A 13,132-nucleotide genomic window follows, 5' to 3' on the forward strand; every position below is an offset into this window, starting at 1 on the left:
TTTTTCATATTTTAATAATTATCCTACTCTACTGCGCAATCCATTTGTTATATAATAATTATCGTACTTAGGACCTGTACAATTCAATTTATCCACGTGAAGGCAGTATGCATAAACTGGAAAAAACTGGAAACGCAAAACAAAAATTCACACTCATCGAATTTAAGTCCAAAGTATAAAATATTGATAATTAAGATTGCGAGATTGTTGCCGTCTGGGCTACACTGATAACTGATCGTTTATCAATAAAATGACAAACTGAAATCATAAAAAAAACATCATCCTTAATACTCATTCTATACAAGATAAGACTTCAAGGTTAAAATGGTTTTATTGCAGTTAGAAAGTAATATTACCGCAATATAAGCTAAGTGCAACAAATCCTGTCCTGACCCTGATCAGTCTCTCTGTAATAATGGACAGAGGGTTGAGAAAGTTGATAGCTTTAAATACTTGGGGGTACACATAACTAAGGGTGGAAGCATGCATAAAGAGCTCCCAACCCGCCTAGGAATTGCTGGAGCAACTTGTAACATGATGCGTGTTGTCTGAAACTCTAGTCTATACTCGGTCAAAACGAAATGCCGTTTATTCAACTCTTGTATAATGCCAGATCTCCTATATGGGTGTGAATCTTGGCACCTTACCAAAGCTCAAAACACCAAACTTCTGAGTTTTGAGAGTAAGTGCTTGAGAAGAATATTAGGTATAAGGTGGTTCGATTTTATAACTAACATTGAAGTCCGAGAACGGACGCAGCAGCCTCCTATAACGAGCGTCTTGAGGATGCGGCGGTGGACCTGGCTCGGACACGTGCTGCGCATGCCTCGGGAGAACCTAAACCCTAGTTGCCTCTTCTTTAAACCTGCGGGCTCACGCCGTCCTGGAAGGCCATCGATGACGATCTTTAGACTTTATTCGGCGGAATTAAGGGGCGCTGGGTTGACATGGGAAGAAGCGAGAGTGCTGGCTGGCGATAGGGTCTCCTGGAGGCAACTGGTGATGTCCACATGCTCCACTTAGGAGCGGATGTGGAAAAGAAGAAGATAAGCTAAATACGAGATGTGTTTAGAAAGGCTATAACGTGTATATTTGTTATACGTCAGTTGTTGCAACTATACTTATAATGACCTTTGAACACATGCCACGCAAATCCATCCGGCCCGGTAATTTTCCGGGTACACCTTAAAGGACAAGACACATTTTGTGAGCGTTTGTAGGATGTACCCAATAAAATTACTGGACCGGGTGGATTGGCGTGGCATGTGTGAAAATAGCCTCACCGTGAACTTATACAGAGTGTTCTTTAAACCCTGTCACATCCAAGACCACGATGATCTGTATGGGAAAGAAGACATATTAGCATATTTTAAAAAGTATTTAGAACAAATAATATTTTTTAAATAAAATATTTAAAAAAACAAATGGTTGCTTACTTCTGCAGGGGAAAAGTGAGGGGAGCGCGGCGCAGTATCAGACTCCCCCCTTTCCCACCTCGTTTCACCCCTGCAGAAGTAAACAACCATTTGCGTTTTTTGATATTTTATTTTTTAAATTTTGTTCGTTCTAAAAATATTTTAATGTGCCAATGTCTTCATGCTCATTCTGATCATCGTGGTTTCGGACGTGACAGGGTTTAATGAACACCTGGATAGTAAGTCGGGGTAATGTGGCAACAAAAAATAGAATTGTGATTTTTCGTACGTGGAAAAAGGAATATTATCAAAAGTCAAGCACGACTAACCATTGAATTTAGCACGACTAAATAAAGTCAAAATAAAATTTTAAAACTTTTATAATTGAAGAAAGAAAAACAGTCGAAATGCGATATTACCCCACTAGTGGGGTATTATGGCACAACTAAAAATTAAGGAGTACAATTCTCGCAAAGGGTTATTGCACATACATACACAACATTCATTTCTTATTTTCTTGTCCCAAATAGCACTCACGACCAAGATGAATCTTCTCCAAATTAATATCATTTGTGCGCCGCATTAAAGTGCGTCCAGGTATGTTGAAACGTCTAGAGATCTCGGGAATAGAGCTTTTTTTCTGCATAATATCTTCTACAGCTTTCTGCAGTGCTTCTACAGTCCATCGTGCTCGAAAATGTTTCGTTTTGTGCTGTTGAGACATTCTAAAATAAACAAAAGCCCTTTTGCATAAAATCCCAACTAACTGCTACATATAACCCCAAATAGCCACTGCATGACATTCTAAATGTCAAAACAAAACGCATGCAAAATGGTATCATTAACAAACCCAGAGTTGAGAGTCGTGGACCTCATTTTGCAAATTTATTCTTGGTTATTTTTTTATACAGTAACCATCACAAATAGAAACTTTTAGTGAATGTATTTTCAGGCTTACCTTGGGTTTTCAGCTGTAATTCAATAACTGTTTCGCTACGATCGCCATGCGGTCCATAAATACTGTCAATGGTGAATAAATGGGCGCTTTTGCAACGCCATCAGTGCATGAACTGAGGCATTTTTGCGCGATGTATGGTTGTGCGGCATATTGTCAAACGCGGCGTATTTCCTCAAATTACTATATCAAAGGTTAGTAGTATCAAATTTTTCGATAACCTCCGTATAAAAAATCTCATTTTTATAGATAATTATGCTAGGTACCTACCTTTATTCATTCCTTGGCAGTACCATCACTCAATTATCGCGTTTTAATAATAAATAAAAGTTTATTGAAAAAAGGATTCATTACCTTCCGATCGTTAAATCGACTTGTTGCAAAGTTTATAATTTTACTGCTAATAGGTAATTACGTCAATAAGGTTCAAATAGATAGCTTTCTGGGCAGTTTCATTTGCAACATATGATATATAAATAATTACCTACACAGATTGATTAATAGTAACTAGGTACTTCTACTTGTGACAATGCAATGATTTCAGCAAATAAATGACGCTACAAGAAAAATATGCCATTTGTTGATATAAAAGTTTCTGTAAACAATATTACATTTGGATGCCTAATTTCAGAAGTCAATTTTTGTAGTTCTGAGATATTTCAAGTTTAAAATTATTACATGTTTAGTTACAAAATTATTGCTTGTAAGAAAGTGGACTTAAGCTTATGGTTAGGACTTAAGCTAGGGTTTCCTAGGACAGCGGTGCCCGTATCTTAACGGCCGTAGTGAACAGTGATGCGGTGGACAGCCGTCGTAACGGTGACTAGAGAGTGGTTTCCTAGGAAAACGGTGTTGATAACATTTAACATAGCCGTCACGACGGATGTCCACCGCATCACCGTTCACTACGGCCGTTAAGATACGGGCACCGCTGTCCTAGGAAACCCTAGCTTTAGGGATTTTTAAAAAAGTATTTAAAGGACTAAAGCTAGGGTTTCCTAGGACAGCGGTGCCCGCATTTTAACGGCCGTAGTGAACGGTGATGCGGTAGACAGCCGTCGTAACGTCGACTAGAGAGTGGTTTCCTAGAAAAACGGTGTTAAATAGTGTTGATAACACCGTTTTCCTAGGAAACCACACTCTATCACCGCTATCCACCGCATCACCGTTCACTACGGCCGTTAAAATACGGGCACCGCTGTCCTAGGAAACCCTAGCTTAAGGGATTTTTTCTTAGGGAATAATATCTTGATAAATAATAATGTTTTAATTTGAAATAATATTTTTTAAATAATTTTTCAAATACAAAATTCGATATGGGTATTCGTTATTGAAAATTTTATTAGGTAAATGTATGGTTCACAAAATGCTCTACACGGCAGTGTTGCCAACTCAAAACCAAATAAAGTGTAAAAATAAAATTCTCTCGTAAAGTTGAAAGAAATCACATGCGTCTTTGTTCATTAATTTATTTATTCAGATATTTAGAACTTTACAGAAAAAAGACCCATTTCATTCTAAATTCAATAATAGATCACAAATTACAGTAGATAGTTATGTTATTAAAATAATATAACAAAATGTAAAAAGAAAAATTAAAAGTTAGAAAGAGCTTTCCTAAGGGAAGGCCCACTGTCGTGAAATATGTCGACATCCGAGGCGATACGATTACGTAGATTTTGCTCTACCAACCGGCATAACCATTGGCAGGCAGGTTGTTCTACGATCCCGGTTAAATGAAAACAAATATTTTTTTTGAAATCTCCCTTTTAAAAAGCGCATGTACGTATTTTGTAATCTACGTGTAATACGTATAGTACGTACGCCAAAAACAGGATTATTTTTTGTTTATTAATTTGACGCACTTTCAAAGTCAACATCAGAAATGCTCGCACTCTATGCAGGGGGTAATGAGAAAAAGACAAATGATCCTAACTCGCAAAAGCGGGAGCGAGATGTCTACCGATTACCCATTGATAGGATCTAATAATAAAAAATAACTATCCGGGAGGCGTGTAACGTACCTATCCGTGTAGGCCGACTTTTTTTATTCTGCGGCCGCAGGTGTTTTTTATGATTCGAAGGTATCAGATTCAGGTAGGTACCTGCCCTAATGATTTATTCCTTTTGTTTATCGAACTCTTTATACTAGCCGCCGGGTGCGAGCGTTCTAAATTCAAATGGGAAAATAAACAAACAAAAACCGCGGTCGTCTCAAATGTCAAATAAAATTGAAGAACTGTTTTTGTAATTTATTCATATCGTGTAATATTATTTAATTGTATTTTTATTTTGAGTTTTTTTCTCCTAGGTTAGGAACGGTAATTTTTGCCAAATAAATTTATTACAAAGAAAAATATACATACTATTATTGGATCATAGAATTAAGAATAGACTACTACTACTACTACCATCACGCCATTTCCCCGTAGGGGTAAGCAGAGAGAATGGACCGCCACACACGTCTATCCTGGCATACATTCCTAGCTTCCTCCACATTCATACATGCCCTTCGGTTCTGTCTGCTTTTGACATGACCAGACTTAAGAGTTTGGTTTATCTGATCATGCCACGTTTTCCTTGGTCGTCCTCGGCTCACGTTGCCGTTCATTTTCGCCATATATACTTGTTTTACCATTCTTTCGTCGTCGTTCGTTCTACGTGACCAAACCATCTCAGAGATCCTTTCTTAATCTTATCAATTATACTTGACTCAGATTTACACTCTCGCCTGATTTCATCATTCGTAACCCTGTCATACATTGATTTCCCACACATTCGTCTAAGAGATCGTATTTCAACCGCGTTCACTCGGCTTTCATCCTTCCTCTGCCAGTTCCATGTTTCACTTCCATACATAAGTGTTGAGACTAAAACTCCGTTGTGAACTGCCAGTTAAGCTTCGATTGACATATTTTTATTAGAAATTACTGTGCTTAGTGCTCCGTTCATTTTGTTGCCCGCATTCACTCTTCTTTCAACATCTTTTTCTACTCTTCCATCTCTTGAAAACATGCTTCCCAGATACACAAATTCTTCTACTTGCTCGAGGCATTCGTTGTTTACATTTATTATGCAGTCAGTAACCTTACTATCCCTTTCAAATACCATCATTTTTGACTTACTTTTGTTCATTGCCAATTCGCTCTCCAGGCATACATCATACATTCTAGAGACTATTTGCTGCAAATCAGCCTTGCTGCTTGCTAACAGAACTGCATCATCAGCATACAACAAGCACCTTACTGAAAAATTATAAATTTTTGCTCCAATAACCATACATTATATCTCTTTCATACAGTTGTCCATGTATAGATTAAACAACCATGGTGACATTTCACATCCTTGTTTCACGCCTTTTGAGATCGCACACCAAGATGTAAATCCCCCATTAACTCTTATACACGCTGAACTCTCCTCATAGAGAGACAATACTGCACGTATAAGTTTATTGTTTACTCCATACTTTTCCAACACGCCCCACAATTTCATTCTATCTACTTAATCATACGCTAATAGAAAAGTCCAGAAACCGCATACGCACATCAAACAGAAGGCGACTAAACTACTCATAAATTAGTAGGTTTACGTTTTGACCCATTAGTTTCTTTGTAGACGTCGCTCAGTACGCAACTCCTGATTTGAATTCAACTATGCCGTGTTGTGTCCTTTTAAAGTGTAAAAATACTGCTAGGAACTCAAAGAAACAAGATGGTATCACATTTCATGTGTAATTAGCAAACGAATGTTTAAGTAGCAAATGCATTACTCAAAAATTGAATTATTTTCCATCTGTCAGATTGTCGAAGAAACAATATGGAAATTTTGTTAGTGTTGCCATGGTAGTAAAGTTTTTTACCCTACTTTGCTCATCTAATGAGAGAATTAATGAAAATTGGACCTCGAATTAAACAACTCTTAGGTGGACATTTGACCGACATTATCTTTAACATATCAAATATTATTTGACATGATATAAAATAAAAATTTGTTTTATATATTTTAAGTTTAAAGTTCATTTATTCAATTACTCTTATTAAATGACCCTTTACTTATCTACTCTGTTGTGTCAATCAATATTTCCGCGTGCACAATAAAATTTTAGAGAAATTAACAGATTGCTTTTTTTAACCTTACATTTGTGTTATAATTATATTTTTTCCCATCGTGCAACATAACGCGGCGACATCACGAATGCGCGCGGCGAAAGTGGGGCATAGTGGGGGAATCATTGGCCACAGTTCGATGTATTCAAATATGATTCTACGCTCCTTCTGGACTATTCTTAATTCTATGTATTGGATACATCGACCAATGAGGAAGTTAAATGTTTTTTGAAAATATTTTATTTGTTTATTAATAATTGCTATTGAATTTACAAATGCATTAATATGTCAATGGTTAATAGACACGACAAAAAAGATATTTCGATTTTTATGTATCGTATTATCTCTACAGTTTATTTAAGTTTTGTATTTTTTAATTACTCCACGCGTGACGTCACTAGTTCTCTTCGGTGAGTTGTCTGATTGGAGGATTGGCTTCCCGGAAACCGAAAATCAATCGCAACACTACCATTGGTTGATTTAGAAGAACTTGTGACGTCATTTAGAGTAGTTCATTCTTATTATTTTTTCATACATTTTAGAGAAACTTCGCCGTGAAATTAAATACTCTAAATTTGTTCAAGTCCAGGGGCAGTAAACTTTGAACCAGGACTCAAACCCGGGACCTCAAGCATGGTTGGCGAACGCGCCAACCACTACACTACACTACTAGGCAGATATCTCCATTCGATTTCCTTTTTCAAGATTTTCACCCGAGAGTAACCATTAAATCGAAAACGCTTGTCCAGGGTTCTGGATCAACATAATATAGTCTTTACAGAGCATATGTAAAGATCTGTATTACTTATCCGCCTAGTCACGTCGCTAGTATCGCGGATCAGAGGTACGAGGTTCGAACCCCACTCTACCCCAACTTGATTTCTATTTTATAATAGTGAGTTAAACCCCCGAAAATTGAATTATTTGGATAAATAATAAGAACGCAGATATTCATCTTATTTTTTAAAAAAGTGACATCAAGATACCACAAAACGTGACATCAAAATACCACAATACGTGATATCAAAATACCACAAAACGTGACATCAAAATACCACAAAACTTGACATCAAAATACCACAAAACGTAACATCAAAATACAACAAAACGTGACATTAAAATACCACGAAACATGACATCAAAATACCACAAAACGTGAATTTAAAATACCACAAAACGTGACATCAAAATGCCGCAAAATGTGAAACCAAAATATAAAAAAATGTGAATTCAAAATAGCGCAAAAAGTGAGAAAATAAGCAAGAAAAAACTTTTGGCTTAGGTACGAGTAATAGGGAAATATCACATACAACGAATACCGATAAAAATATATGAAATGGATTTAGAATAATATATTGTATTTTCAAAATCAATATGGATATTGTGGAAAAATGTTTCTAAACATAACTTTAAAAAAGAAAAATATGTCCCTAGAAAAACGCGACATATTTGAATTGATAGTTGTGACGCCCAGATTCATGACGACGTTCCATAAAAAAATTATTGGAAACGAACAAAGTTGAAAAAAACATGAATCGTGACGTATTAGGGGCGTGGCTAATGAAATGAGCGTTTTAGCGGGAATTTCAAATTACAAATTGAAATACATATATTTTTTATGCCACTAATAACTACCTAAATATTTTTTTTTACTGGACAGTATTTTATAGACCCTTATTACTTTAAAAATGTTTTAAAAAACATGATATTTCCCTATAGTTTACTGTTCTTTTAAATGTTAAAAATGTAGGTAAACTTCCTAATTGTTGTTGTGGTCCTGTGGCTAGTGTCTCGGACTCACGGACCAAAGGTCTGTGGTTCGAATCCCACTCTACCCTAACTTGATTCCATTTTCTAATAGTGAGTTATTTACAACTCGTTGAAAATGGCCCTCAAAATTAAATATTTGGGTAAATCATAAGAACGCAAATATTTCTTTTTTCAATAAAAAAAAAAAAAACCTCAGATACTTAACACAAGTCTTCCTGTTCGTAATATTTTCTTTTAATTTGAGTAAAATAGAAACTAAAAAGTAAACTGTAAAATATCCTTGGCTCAGGTTACCCCAGTGAAGGACAGATTATTTTAATTCATTCATTAATATATACCTAACCATAGAATTAAGAATAGTCCAGAAGGAGCGTAGAATCATATTTGAATACATCGGACTTATCCAAAAATCCCCCCACTTTCGTCGCGCGCATTCGTGTATTCGCCGCGTAATGTTGCCAGATGGGCAAAAATTAAGAGTAATTGAATTAATGAACTTTGATTTTTTAAAGATAATGTCGGTCGAATGTCTGCCCCGGCGTTGTTTAATCCGAGATGCTAAATAGCAGATGAAAATTCGAGATGAAAATTCATTAGTTGTCTCATTTGATAAGCAAAGTAGGGTAAAAAAAAATACTACCCTGGCAATACTAACAAAATGTCTATTTTGTTTTCTTTAACAATCTGAGAAGATGGAAAAATAATTCAATTTAAGTAATGCATTTGCTACTTACACATGAATTTGCTAATTACACATGAAATGTGATCCCAGCCTGTTTCTTAAAGATCCTAGGAGTATTTCTACACTTTAAAATGACACAACACGGCATAGTTGAACTCAAATCGGGAGTTGCGTACTGAGCGATGTCTACAAAGAAACTAATGGGTTAAAACGTAAAACTACTCTTTTAAGAGTAAACTACTCTTACAACTACTCTTTTAAGAGTAGTTTAGTCGCCTTCTGTTTTATGCGCGTATGCGGTTTCTGAGCTGTTCTTCATTCTATGTACCTAACAATGTTTTTTTAAATTTATTATTTATTGGGGATATCAACAGTAATACATGTTACAAAAATATAACAAATAAAATATACAGAGAATAAAACCAATGACAGATATCCACAGAAATACATTCAATACACGTACAATACATACTAGTGTGTTTGTGTGAGTGTAAGTGAGTGAAAGGGTGGGTGAGTGGATGTTATATTGGAATGAGGGTGGACATGTGTGTAAATATTATTGCACAAGTGTCGAAAATATAAAAATACATTAAATATTAAGAATTAGAGATAAAATAAAATAAGACTTTATTATTGAAACTAAGTATAAGACAAAAAAGTTATGTTTTAAGACGCGCATTTTAAATGTTATTTTTTTACAATCAAATGGATCAATAAAAGGAAAGTTCAAATTATATTCACGAGCAAAACGTATAAGTGGACAGTTCTGGGCATAGTTCGTACAAACTGCTGGCACATGAAATAGAGAGCTCGACGTGTGACGAGTGCGGTAGCCGGGGACATTTAATGATAATTCCGACATAAGAGCCGGACTATCAAGGCGTCCACTAAGTATGTCATGATGAAGTTTCTACAAATAAGTCCAAAAAAATACATACAAAATATTTAAGATGTTCAGTTTTTTATGGTAAAAAATACTAAACTGAAAATAAATGCACCACTTTCATAAGAAACATCATTTATTGAAAAATAATAAATTATACACGAGATACAAATATTACTTAAATACGTTTAATTGAAGACACTTTACTAACGTGAAGAAAAAAGCAATTCAATTGGTGGGTGATTGTCTTAATTCTCTAACCGACTTTAATCATGATCAGACGTGATGCTACGTAGAAATATACCATCGTATGTGGCAAAAAATGCTTTGACTGCGCCGCAACTGTGAAAAACAAAACAGATATATCATTTCCTTTGAAATACATTCCAATTTAAGGAATAAGTAGATAATTTGTAATACTTTTAAGCACATACAATTTTGACAGCTGCCAGCTAGTGTCGTTTATATGATAACGAGTTACACATAAATAAATTTAAAAAATGTATGTCTCTTTTATGCGTATCATGATTTGCTATGTATTCTTTTTCAAACTATTGAGGGCAACACAATATTTGCTATATTTTAGATGTAGCTAGTATAGTAATAACTTGTCTATATATTGCGTGTCATTGCCTAAATACACTGACAAAACATAGACACGTCATTCTTTCGGTAGCCACATCTAATAATTTAGCAAATACGGTAGAACCGTTTATCCGAACTCCAGCTATCCAAATTGCCAAATATCCGGATCGTTATCCCTCGTTGGACCTCGCTGCTCGTAAACGAGTTTCTTCGTCAAAGCAATTAACTTTGCTGGATATGTTTAAGTAATTTTATTTGTGATTCCAATTCGCCATATTAACCCCACTACCAGTGTCGTTCTTCAAGTACACGAAGAAAAAGAATCATATCTTGTTATTTTCTGAACCAATCTGCCCAATTTTTGGCATGCATCTAGCCAAAGATATATTCTTTACAAAACAATATAATTTTTATGTTGGTAGCCCACGTTTGTTCTGACGTTTGTGTTTTACAACAATTGTTTTCTCAATTATTTTATAATTTAAAAAAAATTCACAATGATTTGGTTTTTTTCTAATTTAATATTTATAAATATGTATAATTTAAAAAAATATCTTATATTTTTATGTATTTTATATGTTTTTTTACCATTTTTATATAAAAAATATAAAACAGTAATATATGCCTTTTGTACTCTGTACCTTTATTTCACACCCCCTGAGCCCCAATATCATTCCTGAAATACATGTTTGTTTTGTAAACTATGCAAGCTTAAAAAAAAAATTGTGAAACTATTTGACAAAATAATAGAATTTATAAATGCAATAAAAAAACATTTTTTGCTCTGGTAATGAAAGGGTTCATTCAAAAGCAATAAAAAAGTGATCTTAGAGTAAATTTTGTGTTTTCGTTCAAAAAAATGCCTTAATTTAATGGTTAATCCAACTATCCGTATTCTGCATATCTGGATAATATTTAGCATTCATTAATCCGGATAATTGGAGTTTTACGGCACTGCATTTACAATTGGAAATAAAGAGGTAGCTCGTGAAAAAATAAAACAAATTATCTACTTATTTAATAAATTGGATTGTATTTACGGGTGAAACAATAAATCTGTTTTGTTCTTTTGTTTTGTACAGTTTACTTAAGAATTTTGTCATTGTTATTATGCCATTTTTCTGCGTACTGTCACGTCTGATTACGAAGAGAGTGCATCGGAGAAAGAAGACGAGGGATTAATTACCCACGAATCGAAATGCATTGGCTTTGCACTTGTAATGTGTCTACCTCATTATACGTCATCGCCTAAATATCCTAAAACATTCACATCATGCGAAACCATGAAATAATGCAGAAATACACAATATTAGTTATTGAATAATAAAACAGAGACAACCTTTAAAAAAAGACTATTTATAATTTATTATTTGTCAAGTACATAAAAGGTGGAACTGATAGAAAAAAATGACACGGTTTTGTGATAAAAAAAACAAAAAATGGGTGGTGAAAAAAATTTTATGCGATTGATATTTTTTTAATGACAATAAAACTTTTTGGTGGTTCATTGTAATTAGGTAAATTACTATTTAATTATATTTAAGTTACTGCTTCTATTTTTAAAAAAATCATAAAGATAACTAGTTGTAGGTAACGCAACCTAAGTTGAGGCGAACACAGTACTCACACAAATGTATAGCTTGTATATATTGTGTTTTTTTCCGTCCATTATATATATTTTTTAATTGGCATTATTTATGACTTAAAAAAAAAAAAGTCAGGACATTATTAAAAAAAACATATTTTATGTCCACCTTGTGGTATAGTGGTTAACGTATTTACCCAAATCCAATGGGACTGCTATCGCCGCATGGCTGTTGGCTATTTTTTTTTTTTTTAATTGGTGTGTTATTTTTAACCTCCCAATAAATGACGCAAAAGAACACGAAAAATGTATTTAATAATCAATTGAAAAATCACCTTATAAGTACATGATTCCAATATAATATCTATGAGAAGTTATCTAAATAGGTTTAAATGAAGGAATGATGACTATTGTCCATGCGATGATATTTCTTCACAGAGTATCGAACATCTGTTATTTCAGTGCCCATTTTTCAGTTTGCAACGCCATAATCTTGAAGCAGAATGCAGGAAAGATGGAATTCCTTAACAGATATCCACACTGTAGTTAAAAATAGTGATCACGCGCCATTGTTCTTGAACTTTGCAACAATGGTGATTGGACTCATAAAGGTAATAAACCGAAATCAGTGATCGAACATCCCATTTCCAAGACAAAAAAAAACGATTTTTTCCGAGTACCTTAGCCTTGTACATGACACGTAAGGCTACTAAATACAGGGGTCCAAATATATATAAAATATATATATATATATATCTCTGGAGTTTCATGACGCACACTATTGCAGCCTTCAGAAGCCTATGTACACATATTTGTACACCTTAACTTAAGTTGCGCTAGCTATACCATTAGTACAATGTTTTCCACCGCGTAAAAACAATCGACTGTATCGTTTAACATTGGTAAATTCTTTACCATCCCATAGTAATCGAGAGTTTAAATCATAAACAATATTCATACTATATATAGTAGGTACTTAAATGTTTTTTAAATATACACCGATATATACATTTTTGCACGATGGCAATGATACATTTCACACAATCCCTAGGATTAAGTAAAGACACTTGCTTCCATCAGCTTCCGTTAATATGGAATACGCAATAATTTATAAAAACACTAATTTATACATAAGCTAAAATTTGTTATTC

Source organism: Micrasema longulum, unplaced genomic scaffold (assembly GCF_059751315.1).
Source record: "Micrasema longulum isolate JH-2025_06_02 unplaced genomic scaffold, ASM5975131v1 h1tg000044l, whole genome shotgun sequence".
NCBI classification, from domain to species: domain Eukaryota; kingdom Metazoa; phylum Arthropoda; class Insecta; order Trichoptera; family Brachycentridae; genus Micrasema; species Micrasema longulum.